The sequence below is a fragment of the Bombus impatiens genome, unplaced genomic scaffold (assembly GCF_000188095.3).
Source record: "Bombus impatiens unplaced genomic scaffold, BIMP_2.2 scf_0135, whole genome shotgun sequence".
NCBI lineage: Eukaryota > Metazoa > Arthropoda > Insecta > Hymenoptera > Apidae > Bombus > Bombus impatiens.
The window spans coordinates 388,714-411,031 of NT_176554.1; the positions used below are offsets into that span (position 1 = coordinate 388,714).

General features: G+C 42.4%; 1 protein-coding gene across 5 annotated transcripts in view; it reads left to right on the plus strand.

The window, feature by feature from the left end:
• Nucleotides 1–22,318, plus strand: part of LOC100747554 (CUGBP Elav-like family member 4) — a 548,998-nt gene that overhangs the window by 35,144 nt on the left and 491,536 nt on the right. For all 5 annotated transcript variants that reach the window (XM_033319135.1, XM_033319129.1, XM_033319138.1 and 2 more), the window contains exon 2: nucleotides 18,317–18,399. The gene's annotated coding sequence lies outside the window, so the exon portion shown is untranslated. The remainder of the gene's footprint in view (nucleotides 1–18,316; nucleotides 18,400–22,318) is intronic.

The following is a 22,318-nucleotide window of genomic DNA, read 5'->3' on the forward strand; positions in this document are numbered from 1 at the left end:
TCGACGCCAGCTAGACGTCGTGCGACTCTTGATGATCGCTCCTGCGAACGACGAGGCTGGCGACGGTGTCGGCGTCGACGGCACAAAGCTCGTCGTCTTTGCCACACGCCTGTGCCCGCTCGTGCCGTTATAACCACCAGACGACCGCACGTCGACGTTTGATCCGCTGCCCAGAATTGAAACGGTGCCAATGAATCTGCCGCCCGGGATTTCCGCGACCCTCGTAGAAATCAAACATCGAGGAGATCGCCTTGCCCACCCGGCTACTTACTTCTTTCCTTCTTTCTTTTCGCACCGAAAAACTTTGCTATAAGCGATAAGATACGTTTCTCTTTCGCCACGATACTAAAGACCCTCGACTTCGATCACGATCCAATACCCCCGTACGATTTATCAACGGACATTTGTCTCGGAGTTACGTTCTGCTGCGGCGGATCCCTGGTTACTCGACGTCCATTCCGCCTTTTGTTTTTTCGATTCGCTAACTCTCTTGTTTTTCCATTATTTTGTTTCTCTCTTAACCAGATAGTTTTACTTTATTTATTGCTAGACCGCTATGCTGGCTCTTATTTTCGACAAGATACAAGATATAATAGTCCCTTTGTATGCTATGAAATTTGCGTTACGATATCAAGATGTTACTATATTTACCTTCTACGTTACGTTTCCCAAATATTTACTCGGCATTACATACTACAGTGAATTTATGGATAAAAGGATGTACGTCGCGTTACATTATTATATTCGATTTCTAGAACATATTAAATAACGTGTAAAATATTTATTCACGGTATCCGTTTGTACAAAATGATTGCGTTATATTCTCCTGTGTACTTACGCGTTTCTCGCCGACAATTTTCCACTATTTGCAACAAGGGTAAGGATTTTCGAAAGCAATTTCGATAACAGAATGCGATTTAATGCCCACGTTCACGAACGTGAGCGTTCCGGCAACTTACTCCAGACAGAGTTATTCAAAAGTCGTTAGCCTGGCTCATCGGAATCTGCTCCACTGTCACGTAGAGAATAACGAGCCGTTTCGACGTCGAATGGAACGCATGAGTTATCGAAATTTCACTTTAAGTTGAATCCGATTCCTTCCACGATGAAGTCGACGATTTTGGATTACGTGCTCGTTTGCTTTCGTCGAGAGAGTTGTCGTACGTAAAGAAATTCAAAACGTTTTCTCGCGTGCGAACCGTACACGAAGGGGAGTATGTATACGGTAGATGTATGTACAATGTGACCGCGCGTGGCGGAGACAGGACAACGTGTACATGTTTACGTGAATGTACCTGCGGACAGACGCCGTGCTCGAAGTCAAGCTTTCCGAAAGCTGTGCACGTAGCCGCGAGCAGATAGAGGCGGCCCGTAGCTTCGCTTGGCAATGATCGCCAGCCGGTGACTCTGCCAGCCATTAACGGACATGTGTCTCTATTCGGGCTTCAGACTCTGCAATAGTCGGATTTCTCACCTGTAATGCCTTCTTTGTTATTTCTTCCTACGTGTACACAATTCTGTATACACGTTATACACGAACGGCGGGATAATAACATTCGTGACAATAAGTTACGCGATAACTAGTATCGCGTAATAGGTAGGTAAAGCGAAAGCTTCGTTAACGTTTCACGGATAATCGAGATTCGTTAATTTAGGATAAATGTTGCATTTGTTGTGTAAAGCAAAGATTATTTCTTACACAGGGGAGGGGGCAGGAGGAAGAAACAAAGGGCCACGTTATAAAAGTGTGCGAGTAATCGTATTCCTCGACTCGTACCACTGGATGTGACTTTACCGAAAGTGGAACTCACTAGTCGAATCGACTTCTCGGATCCCGTATCAAGAATTTACAATAAAAATAATAAAACGATCAATGTCTTCGATTTTTATTCGTGATGTTTTCAGTTGTAGCATGTAAATAACGGAAAACGAATAAACCGTCTCGTAGCGACTGGTTTTAAATTGTACTGCTCGTGTTTCATCGCTACAAAACATTTGATATTTTATCGCGAAATCGATTTAAATCATTGTAAACGTACCATCATTTGGGGTAATATTTCAAAGGCAGGCGGAGCGTAGATTTTCGAGGACGTGACAGTCCGCAGGGATGCTTTTCCAAAATGTACTTTTACATTTGAACGTAGATCGGGGAGACGTCGGTCGTATTTTCTGCTCCTAAACTTATTGTTATCATGGTAACAATATTGCCAGCACGTATATCGGCGGTTTAATGTTATGCGTTCGCAAATAACAGCGTGATTCATTTTAGCAGTAGAAGCCCGCAGTGGTTTGTCAATGGCTCGATAGCGGCGTCGCCGCTTGGTTGTTCCGGTCATTAAAACTTGATCCATCGAACTATTTGTTCGTTCGTACATGTTGCAATCCCGAAAGTCTCATTTTTCACGATATCGCCTATCCGACATGGCTCTCGTTCACATTTTTTATGCGTCTAACTATGCATCATCGTAATGGCGAAAGCGAAGCGCGACGGATAATTCACGCGCTTTTGACCTGCCTGCAGTGGCGTTAATAAAAATCATAGTCTTATTTTAATCGAAAACATTTGTGCGTGTCTCGTTCATAAATTTTACGATTCTTCGCTATTTCGAGCAAGCGCGAGGGTCGACAAAATTGTAAACTCAGTTTGCTTCGAATCTCCGCTATTAAATATATTCTAGCTTTGATCGATTGCGTTATAAAATCGATCACTAAAATTAATTTTCGTTTGTGTTTTTGTTTCCACGGACAATGTAACTCGTGTTATGAATTGTAATTATTACGATTGGTTACGCTTCGTTGTGTAAAGTATAATAGGTTAACAAAATGCACTTCTTGTAATCTGTCTGCAAACTTTTAACCGCGTTACGAGTCGAACATGCTCGACATCAATGGTGTTTTCATTGTCATGCAAAAGTGCGAGCTTATGCTCGATGTGAAGCAATTCGGCAGTCGGTTGGACACAATAGATCGGACAGTCGGCACGGTACAAAATATGCAAATTCGACGGACGTCGGGAACGGGCCGACAAAAACAATAAACGCGAGCGATTGCATGTGTTCATACATCGATGGATCCATAAAAATATCCGCGTGAACACGCTTCGAGTCTGGTGGAACAGTGAGTTTGGCGAGAAGCGAAGAGAAAGGACAAAATGCCACATGGTGTGAGTAGCCCCATTATTTCGCAACGATCACACTGTCCATCCGTTGCATTTTACACGGATTTATGGCCAGCAAATTTACGGATAGGTCGTAGTCATTTTCTTAATAATATTCAGAAATATTTCTTACTGTCCGAGTTATTAAGTTAATATTGAGTCGTGCGATGTAAAATTGCCATTTTTATAGGTCGAAATAGAAACGATCGTGTTCGTTGTCGATATCTGATTAAAGCACGCATCTCTAATCTCTAATAAATTGGGTAAGTTTGAAATGTATTTAAGATCAAAGAAAAGTTATTCGTTCGAATTGCCAAGAAATACGAGAGTATTCTCTCTCTCTCTCTCTCTCTCTCAGCATTCAACTTGGCCAAAGTGCAGGTCGCTTTCGATGAATCAAATAAGAGATCCCAATAGTGGAAAACGATATTATAGCACAATTCTACCTTAAGGTGGATATAAAGAGAGTAAGTGTAAGAGTCGGAATAATTGTTCACCGTTTGCTTACGGTGGGGCTACTACGTTTTTCTTTACTTATTCTTTCCCTTGTCGATAAACAGACCAAGAGGTATTACCTTCAATTGCATTCACGTTCGACTAGTTGAGCAATAAGCATAATTCTAACAATTATATTGACCTTTCTTCAAATATCGACATATCCAACCAGTAGTAAATACATACATAGATTATACTTATTGCACTTGTTCTTTGGTAATTACCTTCCTCCTGCTCGTATTAAGATGTACCGAACGTTCTGTGTTGCTCGACAACTCGTAGGGGCAGTTACATTTCAATTTTGTGAACACTGTTTTTCAGTGGTTCGTGGTGTTCCGTTTGCACAGGCTTTTCAAAAGTGTTTGCTCAGAGCACGGTTTCTCCGGTTTTCACACTCTGCTCCTAACACTTTCTAACTACTTGCACCTCGACGCTAGTTCTGTCGGACCACTGTTCGCCAAACTTTTCTTTCAACGAATTCGCTCTGTAGTCCTCGAATAGACCACACACGAGTAAAATACTCGTCCGTATATAATGTATAATGTACATACAAGAGGAATTTGAACCATCGAGATGTTAGTATTATGGAATTCGATTCAAAAAGTATGAAATTTCCTCTATCCCGAATGGCTTGTATTCGTGAACCGGCGCTTTATCGTTGCTCGCGAAATGTGTACCACTGATACAAGATTTCTAGAAAAAGGAATTTATAAAAGCGCCAGACGTACCGATAAATTAAATCGATATAAATGCCTGTACGTTTGTTTCTATATACGTATAATATAGAAGGTCGATTGCGCGTTTCCACGCAAAATGGTAAAATATCGAACGCGTCTTTCACATTATCGCGTCGACGAATGACGAAAGAAAACACAGAATCAAAGGATAACGTAAAATATCGCTTCTACAACGTCTCACGAAACGCAAACAATTTGCCAAGCTGATCTCGTTGTCTACCCGCGCGGCATTGTATCGGCGATCCCCGTTTCCATTTCGTCGAAACGTTTTCTTCACAGCTGCAAATGGTATGACGAACGAGAAACGATCGACGAGAAGACGCGAGTGAATTGCGAGGGAAAGGCACAGAGTCTCTGGACCGGTGAGGGTGAGAATAAAAATGGCTTAGATCAAGGAACGGATAGAGAGAAGCGAATCGTTGGCTCGTCCCGCGGGGCGATTTGACGGGTCTGTTCCTTCCATCCCTGCTTTCTTTTTTCCCTTCTTGTTCGCTTTCTCACCGACCATTTGCTGGCGTCGCTTGTAAATATGAGCGGTTCTTCATTCGGACAGAGAGCAATAGCCCTAACAACGTCTTTCTGCCGCTGTAGCATGGCGCGAGGCCGTTTCACGACGACAGTTTTCCTTCGTCTGGGGAGTACACCGCCATTCCTTTCTCCAGATACTACCAGTCTGCGGAAAGTGAGATCATGGAACGCGTGGTAAAAGAAGCGACGTGGAAGGAAAATACGACGTGGACAGGTAGACCGACTGGAAAACGAGAGAGAAAAGGAAAGAGAAAGTGGAAAGTGGAAAGTGGAAAGTGGGAAAGTGGAAAGTGGAAAGTGGAAAGTGGAAAGAACGCGTCCCACGACAATCAACGTCTATGGCGCCGCGCCATCGTTCTTCTCCTTTTACGCGATGTCGTAAAAGATGCTTGTTACGAGCGGCGAAGGGACAAAATGACAGATCGTAATAAGTTCTCGTTCAGCCACGGTGGATTGTAGTTGCGCCGGGACGTATCCAAAACCCGAAACGATGTCCTCTCATAAGCGATTCACGTTGAACCCTATAGGGGCCAGCGTGTGTGATAGGTCGAGCGGAAATCGTCTCGAGATGGTCGGTCGACTTATTTTTTTCGATTTTTCAAGAACAATTTGTATTCGAGACGATAATTTGAAAGTTTGATCTTCGCTGTTCCGATCCATGCTTAGAAGATATAATTGAAGATAGGTCGTAGATCTATAATGGTTTTCACATTTTTGAGAATATTCGATTATTGAAAATAAAGCGAAAGTGGCGATTTTGCGAACGTAGCGGAGCCCGAGTATACTATGTACACGACCGTCGTTCGTGAGCCGGTATAAATTGCAGAGCTCACTTAGCCGGCCAAATTTATTCCAATCCCGTAATCCGCGCCTATTCATACAGATGCAAATCGGAGAAACGTGTGCCAAATTCGTACGCATCCTTCTGGAAACGAGATACCTCATGGGCGAAGAAGGATAGGCTACACGGTAGTCTGTGCGGGTTATGTTGAGAATGAATTAACGTGACCCTAGTTAAGAACAGAAAGACCAGGGGTTACGTGGAACAAGGAGAAATTGAGCGGCGGAAGGGAGACGAAGAGATGGCAGGACAAAGGATGGAAATGAACAAGGATGGTCACTGTAGTATGAAGCATTGTAACGGTCCCTTTGGAAGCAAACCTTTGGGCTTTCGAACCTACAGCAGAGCGTCACGATATACACAGTGCACGCTAGTTCTGACCATCGTGAATTATTAAATGTCACAATTAAATGCTGCGGTAGTCATTAAAGCGGCAGAATTCACGCTGGTACCACAGTTTGCCGCCGTGAAATATTAAGCCATCAACCGGTTCAGTATAACAACGAATAAATGACAGCAGACCTTATTGCGCTTTCGACCGTTTGTTTCACGTTCGCCATTATCGCAACGCAATCCTTGACCCCTCGTTATACAAAAATTCACTCCACAAATTCACTGCACAAGACGATCGTTAAGCTGCAATCCACGGTCCACGCGTCATTCGTAACATTTACATTTTCCAAATAACGAGACAGAAGACAAATCGGAAGGAGAGAATTCTTTGCTTGTAACACACGTAACGATACATTTTGGAAAGTTACGATAATAATCTTATCTAGAAGCCGAGCGCAGATTTAGTAATGTTTGCAAGGAATTTTACTTTTTACCGTTTAGTACGATTCCATCATTCGATACAAAATAACTCTCGCGTCTAATTTCGATCGACTACGGAAAACAGTTGGAAACATTTTGGTGATACCAACGTTTCTCGAATATGCCAGTTGACATTAATTTTCTTGCGTTAAATGCCTTGCAAAATCTCGCGTGTTATTCATTTAGAATTGATTGACATGGCAATTTAGATAAATTAAGTAGGTACCCCGTGAGAGAATTAACTTGGCAGCCGATCTAAACTCTACCGGTGGAGACGAATGGGTTGCAGTTGCCTGTAAGGCGCATTTCCATCGACACGCGGTAGGCGCAACCAAGATGTCTGGGGAAATGAAGCTATGCGGGTCGGACCCGTTTCATCTTCCTGCAAATAATTTAATCCGGGCTAAATACATATTTATGTCTGTACATAGGCAGAGCTCGTATGTAGGGAAGGGTTGAATATATTATATAAGCCAGGTATCTAGCTTTAAGGATACATGCTTTCTTGCGTAATATTGTATAACGGGTAGGGCTATTAAAATTAATAAATGCAATTTGAGACCTGGATTGAAAAGTTTCGGAAACGCGAAAAGAAAACGACGATCTCGCGTACCGCTCGAAAAAGATGCGCGGCACCTGTTCGACGCTTTATCCTTCGGTCGATGTTACGCTCGAATCCGTACCGTCCGATCGAACTTCCTTCTTGCTTAACGCTTCCGTTGGTCGATCTTGTTTTCTCTATCCTTCCTTCTCTCTTCTCATGCCGCGGTACGGCTACCACTGAAATTGAACGCGACCATGCGTCCAGGATGCTTCTGAATATCCGAGGAAGCCTCCTTCAGGATTTCCCAGGCACGATATTTAATTTGGTCGACGTAAGAAAAGGCGATGAAAAACAGCCAAAAGAAGAGACAACAAGAGATAGAGAGAGAAAGAGAGAGAGAGAGAGAGAGAGAGAGAGAAAGGGAACAAGCAAAAGTTGAAAGGATCTGCATAAGGAAAAAGAATAAAGGATGACGGAGAAAAAAAGAAAGTGGGAAAACGAGAAAGAGGAAAAGACCCCGTCAGTTTGGTCCTTACGGAATGTTAATAACTGCATGACTCGGCTATTTTTATGTTTCTCCTTCCGGTGACATTAAAAATCCTGCACTAGACTTTAAATATACATATACATTAATTTTATTAGTTATTACATATTAATTATATATATGTGTGTATGTAGTTAAGTTAAATCGTAGAGACTCGATAGATCTTGCATAGCAGGCTGAACATTATCTTTCAATAATGCACTTGACTTTAGCATCGTGCTTTTCGAAGAGTAACCGCATGGAAGAGAACGGAGCGGGTGCGATAAGAAGAAAAGAAACGAACAAAATCTTATCTAATTATTTATGAAAATGGATTTGTTATTGTATTAAGGGATGTAAGCCGGGTATTACAAATAAGATTTATTACGTATGCCGGATGTTGACACAAATAACTTGGTTCGTTCCAATTATTCCCTTGGTCTTGATTTATCAAGAGAAACGGCATTCAACGTGCATCGAATTAATAGAGAAACTTTGTAAGAAGCAATTCCGTATTATCTTCTTTCTTAGCTTTATATTAATCGTAGATTACCCGATATCGCGAATAGGCGCTTAAATTTATTTCGTTCCGTATCAGCAGTCAGAGAGAATAATTTGGTTCTTTTATGAAAATGCTTTTTTATTTTATTTAAGCTAATAAAACGTCCAGTGGCATTTCGTCATTAATAGAAGAAACAACTTCCTCTATGTTTCTTCTCTCGATATTCGAGATACACGTTCTTTACCTTCGCCTTCTTTATTCTTATCGAACCGATTTCACTTTTCTTTCTTAGTGGAAAGCTTCATCGATATGCACGAATAACTTCAGACGCTACAGCCAGTTTCATAGTACAGTGTGCGTCATTGGCCGTCTTTAAACTCTTAGCTACTGCCTTACGTTTCGCTTCTAGCTTCCCGAGCAGTTGGCCGCGTTGCAAAGGTCGATGGGGCAGAATACCACGAAGTGGGTTCATCGTTCCGTACCATGCGACCACTTTACTTATGCGCTCTCGACGGCCTTATGGACCGGGATTTCGTGACCTCGGAAGAGACGAAGCTTCTTCCTCTTCTTCTTCTTTTTCTTCTTCCCCGCGAGAACCTTAATCCTTTTTGACACCATTCGAGAAAAGGATTGCATCGACTCTTTCTCGCGGTGGCATTATTCAAGGTAACATTCAAAGCGTGTGTAAGGCGGTGACATTTTATATCACGCGGCGAACAAATGACGATTTCGATGGGAAAAATAGGATAAGATAAAATAGGATAATATATGAAATCTTGTGGAAAAAATTGACGTTGTTTGACTTCGTAGTACATGATATAAGAGAACGGTGCGTGCAATTTTGTCGTTTATGGTATATATCTACTATACTATACTGTCCGTTAAAAGCCGTACAATTTCATTTACGATACTACTCTTGTATAAATTCTCCTCTAAAAATCCCGTTACCGATAAACGGTCGATTTACTCGTGATACACGGGTGAATACGTGATACGTACGCAGAATCTTCCAGACATCGATATTCAAAAAGCAGCAATCTCACTGAAACAAGGCGCGCGATATTCGACATTGACGATAAATGCCGATACTTTGAGGATGAAACATCAACCTTTTGCGGAGCTGCTAGCTAGGTGGCGTCGGGGTTGCGGTTATTTGCATATTTCAATTTCCTCTGCGCAACAACGACGGTACTGTCGATGCGCGGCTGAAACACGTTCACGAACGCGTCCACGCTAACACATAGTTTCTCGCTTGCACGTTTTGCAAGCATATCGCTCCTCTTTTCGTAAACGTATCTACGCTGGATGCATCTATGTGAACGAAAGATCGCGCAAATCTGCGCGGAGAAGATGTCAACGTCGAGAGTAAACGCTGCTCGTTGGATGCTGCTACGTTGGGTTATGGTTATACAGGGTGGTGCGGTAATTATCCAAGCCAGAGGCAACGAGCTAATGATATAAGGAGCTGATCTAACGTTCCAGCTTTCTCATATCGTACTCGTATGAGATCCAAGGATTATAAAGTCCTAAATAATCGAATGCCGCGTTTATTCGTGTTACATAGGATGTTTCGAAAGTGCCCAAAGGAAATATGGTTGAATTCTACATTGTATCATCGCAATTTTCTAGAATAGCGACGTTACATCGTTTCTGTCATCATCGAGCATTTACAGTAATTTCCACATTCAGCCGTTACGATGGTAGCGAGAATCGCTCAAGTTTAAATATGATTACTGGTGATCAAAGAAGCGTAGGAGAAAAAGTTATCCAACAAAATCTACCTTTCATTGTTACCTAACAAAACGGTATACAATTCCTTTTATAGAAATAATTGTCGCTTCAACCTGTATATCCGCATCCGAGCGTTTTTTCCCAGATAGTGAGGCGAGTCTGTGCGGCATGTCAGCTTGCATGTGTGTATATATATGTATAGGTGTGCCGGACGCTATCGCCTGAGAACGTTTCTCGTTCCGACTCGGCTATATTACCTGCGTTCTATTATAAAGACCATTCCGCAGGACACTCTTCCCTGTCCATTGTAGCGAGGCATTTCAATTTTCAGCCGAGATGCAAATTCCTTGTCTGCGCGAATCCCGCGAAACGAGCCGTCGAGATGCCGTGGCGGCGCACGACGCAGTGGCGTGGCAGTGCTAAGACGCTGCAGGGTCTAATGTGTAGGTGCGGCGAATAGGTCTATCGTAGCCTCATTTCGTTTCAATTCATTAGGGAAACCGTAAAATTCTAATTCCCTGGCTGCCTACCGCTCGCTCAACACCGTTTCGGTTCGCGGGAATCGCCCTTCCTCTAGCCGTTGGCTCAGAAACTTTCTCTTCTTCGTCCTCTTTGCGATATTCGCCTCTGCCAGCAACCCGTTCGAATCTTGTTAAGATAATTGGGAGAGTCAAATAAACGAGTTAAATAAACAATATCGTATCTGAACGTTACAATTGTTTCCTCAATTCGGAAATTTCATTTGTTAAATGGAGTTAATGGAAAAAGCGTTCTCGGAAAATTGATCGTTCTCAAGGATGGGAAGTGCATCTTAGAAATGTTTATCTCAGAGTGCAAAGCACTACACGGCCGAATTTCATTCGGGCATGCATTTATTTTCAAAGTTGATACCATGCTATTGCCGAAGGTATCCCTGTCTTCTCGTTCACCTCTTCTACAAGCGGTAATCCTATTTTTGAAGGCGACGCTGTATCGCTTGTCGTTTCTTTCTCATTCTAAGCGATCGCGTTTGCTCGCTGGCCAGATTTCGCGGCCAAAGTGCCTGCCATAAATTGTCTGAGAATATTGTCCAGATAATTATAGAGATAATTAATAATAATAGTAATTAATTAGTCAAATTAATAACAATTAATATAGTATAATAGTGTTGGTAGCGCCAAGTTAAATGACGCCAACGCGACGGCCTTTAACACGTGGTCGTCGCCAATATGTAATACAATATGTAATTGTACAAATACGCGTAAGTAGTTTAGCATCAAAGCCCAAAGATACGTTAATACGCGTATCGAGTGCTAAACGTAGTATCGCTAATACGAAACTTAGAAGTACGACTCGTGGGTCGCTGATACGTCAGAGGCATCCTTTATAACGGTATATCGTAACGCGTGTCTTTCAACTTTTACGAGTTTGAGATGCGGGGAGCGTCGGTAGATCAACATCTATGTAGAGAGGGACGTGTAAACGTCTGGGAATGGGAGAAATACGAGTGGTTTGTAGGAGACGAATAAAGGAGCGAAAGGAAAAAGGTGGTAAGAAAGGAATGGAAAACTTTTTCATTAATGAATACATGCGACGCACAAACGAATTATATTCCGTCTTCGGTTTACCCTGAGTTTGCCGGAACGAAGTAGACTGGAGGAGTGGTGGTCTCTCGAGGGGTATAGGCAGCAGACATAGGCGTCGGCAGTTGTCCATTGAAAGGGAGAGAGGAACGGAGATAGGACAACGACGTCGAAGAGAGGGAAAGAGAGATCTCGTTGTATCGATCGGCGTCATAAAATCCATTTTATGACTTGGACGCTGTCCAGTGACTGGTGTATTAGCCGTCGCATTGCCTCGCAAATAAAACGCTCTTCTACTCTTGAATCCCCTTTAACCACCTCGCCTCACCCTTGTCGACGTCGGACGGTCGTCAGACGCCATCAACTTTCGTCCATATTCCACACGTCTCTTCCTATCGTTCCTCTTTTTGTCTATTTGTCCATCCGTATCGTATGTGCCTGTTTAGCCTTTCGTTCGTGATCGATACACATCGGTAAGTTTATAGACGAAAGCTGCGTAGCTGGATGATCTTCGTGGTCTCGTGGCTTTCAAGCTCGCTAACTCTGTCTCGAGAGCATTCGCGTTACGCGAAACACGCGCTCGATTATCCTGCGATGTTTACATTGTTTCACCGTTTCCCGAGTACCGATACCAGCTCCAATTATCGTAAAGATGAATTTACTTGGGTCCGAAGTTGCCAGTCGGTTCTTTATTCGATTGGCACGGAGACGACGTGGCGTCGCTAATTCACACCAGCTTTACGACAGTTTTACGATTAAATATTTAAGAGCGTTAGAGGTGTCTAGACGCGAACCGTCGGTCGTTCGGAGTTTAATGTTCGCGTCAAATCGTTCACCTATGCGAACGAATCGCGTATGCATATAGGTGTGTTAACATATGATATCTGGGCGGATCTCCATGACACCGGCGCGACCGGAACAACAATAACTCGTTTTGCACAGGCATGTTCCGCGTCGTTTTAATCGACTCGTCTGTGAACGATTGCGAATCAGCGTAATACCAGCGAAATACGTACCTCGCGACCGTCAGGCAGCCGTTCTACAAATTGGTCTGCCACGTTGAGGCCATGAGGAACATCGGTGCGAGTCCGTTCGTAGTAGAGGATAATTAATCCCAATTGAATTAATTAGATTCGCATAGCGAGAATTAAGTACCATCGGGGATAGCCGAGGTATACCGACTGCGTAATATAGGACATTGCTTTTTGCCACTAGCACGCAATAACCTGTCATGCTATACAGAGAATCAACGGAATAATTGAATCGCTGAATTTACAATGTTGCAACGTAGGTAGTGTCTGTATTTTCGATAACGATTCATCAGTCGGACGCGTTAAATTATTCGATTCTTACGATTAGTTAATGGCGGATAATTACAGTGTAAATGGACGTGATGATAATAGATGTTGTTTTTTTCCAATAATATCTCGAATTTAATTAGAATATTAAATAATTCTAATATTTTTGAAAATTCGTTAATCATTTCCGTTCTAATTGTTTAAAGTCTTAGAACTTCGTTTTCTCGATAAAGCTGTCTCGTGACGTTGTTTCTAGTTTTCCTTCGATCTTCGAACGTTGATGACCTGCGATTGCTCGAAACTGCGTTATTGTCAAACTAATCGTAAACCTTGTCGTAATTGCAAACGCGTGCTAGCGCGATACACTTAATTTCTTTCTTCGAGAGCGTTTCTTATTAAGAGCGAGAAGAAAATGAAGTAGTTGGAGGGTGATCGCGATTGTTTCGTCGATGGTCATATATCGTGTATTCTTGCGATAATTTTACTCTCGGCCCACGGTGCAGAGACGATAAAAACGCGACATTATTCTTGAATAGCCTCTAACGAATATATCTTGCCCGTGCGTTGCAGAATACCTGACTTTTGTGACATCTTGGAAGATAACACGTGCCTTTCATATTCTCGTTCTAGTTCTCGTTTTCTCTTGTCTTATTCTCTTCGTTTAAACGTCTCGTTGTGCTATACCTAGCATTCTTCTTCCTGTCTGGCGCTTAAATAATTCCAGGAGAATATTATAAATTTTCGAAATAGTAGCGCGACGAGATAAGAAGAACGGAGACTAAATGAACTGAAATTAGCACGACGATTTCTCGATCTTTTTTTCGTCGCGAATATCGAAACTGGGGATCATTGTGATCGATAGGACGATCTTTTCCAGCGATAAGCATTGCCCAGAGGCTTCAGAAATTCAGAAAGCAATTGCGATCCGAACCAATCGAGTAATTTCCTCGATGAATTTCTTGGGGACGTTTGAACGTGCGTGAATAAAAAAAAGAATCGTGCACGAAATTCAAGCAGCACGCAACGTTCTACGCTTCGTTTCTCCACTCACGAATATAAATAAAATAGAATCGAGCGCAAAAATAAAGACGAATCTGTGAAATGCGTCTGTCGAGAGGGAACGAATCTCTCGTTTAAATCTAATCGAACTAATTGTTTAAACCTTAATGAAAGAAACGTATCGACATCTCGAATGGCTATTTAATGGTCGTCTCGAACAACGAGTACGTATTGTCTATTGTTTTTGCAATGATCCGATGTATTCGTAACGGAACTTGGAAGAACTAAGCAATACAGTTTGCGTTTCAACCTGATTCTTCGGTATGCTCGTAGGAACAACGTTGGCAAGGATGGAAGTTGGCACTTGCATACCGGGCTTTCGAATCCAAATGTATTTGAAGGAAGCCAAAAAAGTAGTGCCAAATAGACGAATACACTGCGATATGAAAATTAAGCGAATATAAAGTGTGTCATCGAAACGGGGCCGATTTTTTTCTCTTTGTTGTCACGGATTGGAAATTGGAAATTAGCTGGCGAACATCAGCATCGAATCTAATTACCATTCGGATGAAACTGGCCGCGAAATGATGTACCTCGCGAGAGAAAGCAAATATCCAGTAAATGCAAATTTCGGAAAAGTAGATTTAGCTTCTGTCTCGCAGTCTGGCAATTCGTGTATGGCTGTAGGCGTTATCTATAGATTTAATTCGGACGGAAGACGGGGCGGAAGCTCAGGAAAGCGCGCGCGAGAGGTAGGAAGAAAGGTCGCCCTTGTTCTTGATACGCCACGGAAGCTAATTCGCCTTGAAGCCCCGCAGGGCGTATGGCTCACGAACTTTTCTATTCCCGGTGGATATTAGCCGCGGAGAATAAGAGTGTCATGCAACCTGTCCCAATGCAATTAAGATAAGCACCGGCGATGTTTATAAATATTTCGGTCTATTCCCATTTGCCAGGACGATACGGGGCAGCAGGGGTAAGGGATGGTGAAGTCGGGCTAGCGTATATCTGACAGCGAATACTTGGCGTGACCACCGCCGGCGACGACCCCTTGCAAACTTTCGGATTCATCGCCAACACGACGACCAGTTTCGTTCTTCTTTAACGCGTTTCCCCTTTTCCGTTCCACCCTTCGCCGGAGCTTTTATGCGGGCTAGGTTAGACGCCCTACGCGCGAATACCACCGTTTCGCAACACCTTCGGATAACTAAGGGGGATCTCGATGCGCGTACAACGTGTCGCGTTACATGAAAAATTACAGCACCGTGGCAACTGTACACCTTCGTCTTTCTTATTGCGTCATTTTTCCTTACTTTCACGGTATTTCCCGCCTTCTCTTTCCCGCTCTGTGTATGCCTCTCACTGTTGCTCTCGTTTCCAAAGCGACGCGACGCGACGACGTAATTCCCCGCTAAGAAACTGTTGCCGCAGCGACTCCACCTGCTATCGCGACGAAATTGCATCCTCCGAGTCTCCGTGAGATTAAAACGTCTCGAGCTTCGCGGCACGGCTCGGTGAAACGACAACACCGACGACCGATTTGAATTTTGCATGCTCGAACGATGTGACGAGCAATCGTGCACAAACTGCCAGCAGGCTTGTTTGTTTGTTACGAAACAACGCTGATAAATCTGTCGGTAGAAGAGATTTTATGACACGAAGGTATACCGTCGAAAGCACAACTTGCAATACCGATCTGCAGAGAATGTTACTTGAGTGAACGTGAAATAGAGTCACGGTACTTTAACTTAATATCTGAATAGCTATAATTTACCTTGAGTTATTACAACAGTATCGGTACAGCTAAATCGTTGAAACATTCACATACCGATATAAATGTGATATTTACCCTTTCGAGATATAATCTTGCATAATCTTTTTAGATAATTATTTAGAAATTTATTTCGAATGGCGATTCCTGTGATTTTTCAATATGTTATAAAATTCAACGTTTTGAACAGCTTTTACCTACGCACATAACTGTCGGACGGCCTTAGTTTCCGTCGCAGTTATATATTCGCTGCGACTGTCCACTGCACGTGTCCGGTATCACAGTAGTGAATTCTGCCTATAATTGTGCATCCGCGACGACGTATGCGTTAGCGTTGGTTGGTTGTTGGCCGTTCCACGAGAACAAAATGACAACATCTAATCCAAACCTATAAAAGATACCGACACTGCGGACAGTTCTTCCGCAGATATCCTGGAAGCTACGGTCGGCCGACGGTTATACGTATAGGCAAAAATTGTTCAAAATGTTGAGATTCGCAACATGTTAAAAAATCATCGAAATCGGTGCTGCGGGTAGATTTTTGCATATTTAATTGCCATCTATTTATTCAATATTCAATATTTCATTTAAAGAATAGACCAGGAACGAAGGAATAATTAATTTCTCTATTACGTTTTATTGTTTCTTGTGGCATGAGTGCGAACGAAATCATTTTTAGTTCTTGCCCAAAAGTATGAAATTTTGATTGTTAGGAAACAAGAGCGTCACGATAAAGTTGTAAAATCTACAGATGTTGCTATTTATGAGTGCACTTTATTTTTTAGCAGTTTTCATGTTTTGCCTATATAGCTCCTGGTTTGTACGAATCTCGTGTTTATGACACGTAAGATCGTTTACACGTGATGCATGAAATTTTCACATATGTGCAGTTTTGCTTGGAAATAAGTAAGGATCTGACCACGGAGTGTGGCGAAGGCGTTGATGCCTTTTTGGTAGATGTACTGTGAGGGACCGCACATAAATATCTACTTCGACAATATGTTCCAGAATTGATTTATTGTTCCTTTCACAAAATTAATCGCAAAGTCCATCGAAGCGTAAAATGAAAAGAACGGTGGAGAAGTTTCGGAGAAATCCAGTCGGAATCCAACGACGAAGGGATGCATGTTTCTATGTATGCGAAGCTATCCTGATTATCTGTAAAACGAATAGTTAATGGATTCCGTATCCGTGGCAGTCGTGATTATAGACAGATCAAGGCTATCGGGCAGTCACGATAATGTCGTGTCGTAAATAGTAAGTGATCTTAGACCGAGTTCTGTCCACGAGTCTCGCAGCGCGCGTGCTTGCTTACATCCATCTCGGTGTGTTGAGATAGTCAAATGGCGATCAGATAGGGCGAACAGGCCCTTTGAATAAATCCTCAGACCGATAGGAAGGCGGTTCTAGGAGGTTTGCTCGACAGTGCGATAGCCGATAATGGTCTGGTTCAGCCACCGTCCAATTCTAGGGTTAATTACCATCGTTTTAACCCGCTATACCGGCGTCGGTTCTTAAACTGGTTCGAGTCGTTTTGGAAAATTAATTTTACGACGGCGAGAATGCCGATGATACTTCCGCTGCTCCGGGAGATTTCCAAGACGGTGCGCGAATAAACGATTCGATTAAAACGCGTTGTCCTTTTCGACGAATTCGAATTTTTTTCTAATCGATTCGTTAACCTCATCCGATCGGAAAATCCCGTTATATTGTGTCATATATATCTTAAAGTTACTTATCACGCCTTTATAACGCTATTATTTATATCACAATTGTGAGGCAACAACTTGTTCTCGCTAGCGAGAAATTTGCTCGAGTGTAGAGGGCAGTTCGTGTTACTACACGGGGATTCTTACGTAACAATGTTGATAGCATTACGAAAAGACAGATGAGCGATACGTCAGCATAATATAACAGTCGACCTAACTAATATAATATCAGGATTATCGATCGATAATGCGTTTTGATTCTTGATAGATCGTCGTCAAGATTCGACAACCGTCGTGTGTGAAACGTTGTTCGCGAATTTAGCAGGAAACGATCTTCGGGAGGGTTATCCAACAAGTTTCCCCATGGAAACGTCACGTTCATTCCTGTACGACGAACCAAAAAGTTCGAAGAATTCAGTCGACTCCGCAACTGCGTGATGTACGGACATTTCCGGCGAACGTTTCTGTGACGCCCTGCCACCCCTTTCCTTGTCGCACGTTGCCTACGACGCGTTGAAAAAATTATAACGCAGAAGTTTTCTTAATGTGGCCGCGCCAGTAATTATGCAGCGAAAAGTTTCAATCGCTTATATCTAATTACTGTGACGCATTGACTCGCGTCACGTAAATGTTGGGCGGATGGTGAACGCATGCGAAAGGTTGACGCCAAGGGTGCACTTTATCACCTTCCAGATAAACCTGCCATATAGATTTCATTTCCCACAGAACTTGTAAATACGTAATTCTTGTTCGCCGCGATTGCGATTAACGTTACGATATTTTTCCATCTGCGTTTCTTACTGGAATTCACACGAACGTTTCCCGTGCACGCTTACTTTTTGTTTCGATTCTCGGCCTTTGAAGAGAAATTAACGAATTGAACGAAAATTACTGTGAATAGTAAGGTGGGAAAGAAACGATCGACTAGCGCATCATTGCGTAAATTACGGTTGATGCTTTTAATTTAAAAAGTGATGAGAAATAAAGTGTATACGAATTATAACGATTTAAGAATGCGAATAATTATCGACCATTTATTTCCCAGCAATCTGGTAAAATCTTGTCCCAGTTTTGATTAACTGTTGCTGTTTTCTACTCTGTTTCAGGCTGTGCATTTCTCACCTACTATAGTCGTGACAGCGCAATCAGTGCCCAGAACGCTCTGCATGAGAAGCGGACTTTACCAGGGGTAAGTATTTACACATTTAGAACACAATTTACCTCCTTTCGGTTTTCTCGCGTACCGGTGAACCGACTTACTGTATGGTACGTGGGTTACGTCAACCCGTGATTGCCTTATCTAAATGTTTCCTTACGAGTGTCCGCGTTTCTCGAAATACTCGCATACTCGCGAACATATGTATGAAAGTTGCTCGGTAAAAATTGATCGTGAAATTCGTTTGTAAACTAAAGGCCGTTTTGACCGTTCGAAACAACGGTGAACTTGGAAAATAAAAAATTGTCTGTCTCGGTTTCTTGCGACGCTTCATCGAATAGCCATCGAACGCGCGCGAAAATGAACTGCCGTAATTTTTATTCGGTACAGTTTCACGCAGAAAAAAAGGGGGCGGGCAAAGCTGCAGTGACGTTAACAGATACTTATCGCTGGCGGAGCCGTATGCCGTTTTCCAGGCAAATTCCAGCGATTCACCCCGCGATCCGGAATATTAAAATGGCCCGGCGTGACAAGTTAATCTCTTAACGCCGAAAGGGTAGTTAGGAAGGGAATGGAGGGCCGATGGTAAGAGTCGAAAGGAGAGCGGGGGACCAGAGGGCGCAACTCGCAGAATCCACGATGTATCATCAGACTTTCCGTGCGCCTTCTACAAATGCCAGGGCTGGCTATACGCATTCGTATCCCCGACAAATATGAGAATTTTGCGTTCCTCTTTTCACGGTTAGTCCCAGAAAACGCGTAACTAGTCGCGTCTGCCTTTCATGCTGCGTATAACGATATTATGTGCCAACGTGTATATACGTACGTACGCGTTACTTTGAATGTCGGGACTCCCCCGCAAGCAGCGATCCGTGAGAAACAGCGATCGCACAAGAATTCTATCGAATCAATCCGTTGACTCGTTCTTTCGGCGCGAAGAAACCTTCTACAACTTGAAAACGATCAACAGTATAAATAACCCATAAGAGGGGAACGATTGTCTCTGTGGTTTATCGAAATGTCACCAAGCATCGGATTCTTATTCCAGTTTTATATGAATTTCGTACCGTTTAATCCTCGCGACTGCTAATTAAAGTCTTACTTTATCGGCATATGTGGCTTTTAATCGATATCACTGGCCGGTTTACGTGTGACAAATCTCACTGGCAAATCTCACTGACAAACCTAACCTCGAATGAAATCATCTACCTTGTTGCATATTTTCGAAGCAAATAGACTATAGCTCTCTTAAAAATTTCCATCGATCGTAACCGTAGGGGCTGAAGACTACGAGTACCGGCACTGAACACTGCTTAACTGCCAGAGCAGTGCCAACACGCCCCTTCCCATTATCCAAGCTACCCCTTGGAAGTCCGTAGCGAGTACTGGCGTTATGTTTCGTTAATCTATCCCCGAAACAACGCAGCTCCGGTCTTGGCACTGCTGCCAGCGGAAATCGTTTTAAATGTTATGCCGAGAGATGTGCCGGGGGCTTGGCTGAGTTATGACTTTATGAAGAGGCAGCAGACGCATATACGGGTATATACGGACGCATTTTTGCGTCGCTACGGGCATACGTCCGAGCACACGCTCACAGGGCTGACCAAACACGAAAAAAAATTCTCTTCAATTGCTTCGAGCGTTCCGGTGAGTGTCCATCGACGTGGACCGTTTCGAAATTTTTGACATTTTTATGCTGTTCCGTCGGGGGAAGATACTTCGCTGTAGTTTATTCGTGAAACTCGAGCTGTTCGAAAATACAAGGGATTGACGTCGTTGATTAAATCTAACGCAAGGTGATTAAATCTTTTAGCTTTTTAACAGGTATAACGATGTTTGTCGTTATAAATAAGGTATACGTAAAGATAATAGGTTGTTTTAGATATTCTTCCAGCAATGGCTGACGATACCTGTTTACGTTTACCTATTTACGAGGATGTTTTATTCGATGGATATAAACGTTCGTACCCTATAAACGGAAGGATTAATCGAGTTCGGAATTTCTTACAATTCTATATACGCGTTTTGAATAAACGTCCGACCTATATTTAGGATGTTGGTCATTTGTTGATTGACCGATCCAAGTTGTAATATTCGGACGCACCTGAGACCATAACTCGGGCAAGCAGCGCGGACCCTTCATAAACAGGGATCGCGAGCGAACGCTCCCGCTGTGCAAGCAATAACAATGCCCGTGGCTAACCGGCTATACTTAGCCTATGCTTACTACGGAAGCGATCGTTGCACGTGCGCACGCGCTTGTTCACGCTCGCACGAAACCCCGAAAGAAAGTATTTGGTATCCCACTTCCGGCCGTTATCGCGATACTTCTCACGGATTCTGTTGTAGCGTGCACGACTTATAGCGGCAGACTTATTTGACGAATTGTTCCAGCTATTTGACTACGTCGAAAATCATTGTTCCTGGCAAACTTAATCTTAACGGCCGCGTTTGTTTTACACAAACTTGCTTCATGTATGACTTACAATCTGGGCTCATCTTTCCGAAAGTTTCCGTCGTGTGTCACCAGAACCAGATTAAATTTTGCTGGAAATTAGAGATGAAAATACGGAATCGTAGATCCAAATTCCATGTTGGCTGGAATAAGAGACGCGCTGATTTTCCACGCGACACGCTTCAAATTGTTCTTTTCATTTGCTAAATGGAAAATTATTATTTATTATTCGGATTGCACCCAATTTTCATATTACATCGATCTACCTCGGGGCATATAAAACGAGGACACACGTCGTTATTGATGTAATGGCAATGTTGTGCGTTTCGTTCTTTACGCGCAATTTCCGCTTTAATTTGCGTTATAAATGAGAGAAAAGATGTACGTGTATGTGCGTGTTTCGTATAGTCGATGGAACTGTATCTTATATGTATGTATGTGAAATAGACTTACTAAAAACAACGACATATTTGACGAGTTAAAATAGTATTACATCTACACGATCTTAAATCTAATATAGATTTTCTTTACATCGAACGACATATCTATGTATATAAAAAATACTGTTTACCGATCCTTATTGTTAGTCATAAATATAATGAATAGTATTTTCCATCGAATCTATGAATCATCGAATCTGTATCGTTTGAGTCATTTTTCATTCTAGATTTAACTTAAATTTTTTTATTTCAAAACGTTCAATTACAATGACCTTTATTTATCTTCTCGTGAACGAGCCTGAACGGTGCTGAATTTAGCTGTAGTCATACCTTGTTTCTTGTCTAGAAATATTCTTCGCAGATATACAATCGTGTAATTAAGCTACTACAGCTAATCTTTATTCCGAATCGCTCTCATCGTTGTTTCGATGGGTTCTTCGTAAGGTTTAATGGGCTTTTCACGTGTCCGACAATTCATCGCCAACGGTGACTCACCGTTTCACTTTTTACGTTACATATTATATTATTTTATATTGTACGCGATATATATTTTTTCCACGAGAAATCTCGGAGCATTTTCCTACGATAAAGCCTTCCAGATTTAATTCCTGTTTATTTGCTTTGCTCGTCAACTCAGCCCCCGCCTTGGCTGCACTGTTGGTCTAGTCGACCTCTACATTAACAGATCGCCAGATGTTACCGCTGTTCGGTGGTATTTTGCCGGCGACAGAAAGATTCTCAGTGGTGAATTCGATCGGAAATATAACGTTCTTTATTTAATTTTTTCGAGTATAGCGTCGAGGGATAATATCGTTGAATCGAAACAAGTAGTCTCGTACGGACGAGAACGATGCTCCTAGTTTTTACGTTTTAATGCTTTACATAGAAGTTTTAGTGGTATATATTTAATGAAAATAATTAATATCCTTATTGCTAGATTTTACAAAAAAGTTACATAAAAGTTTATAAACAGGGATACGTATGACATAGGATGTGATAAGAAGGAATATCTTTTTATTTTTATTCAGAGAATCGTATGGAAATCGTACGTAATAGA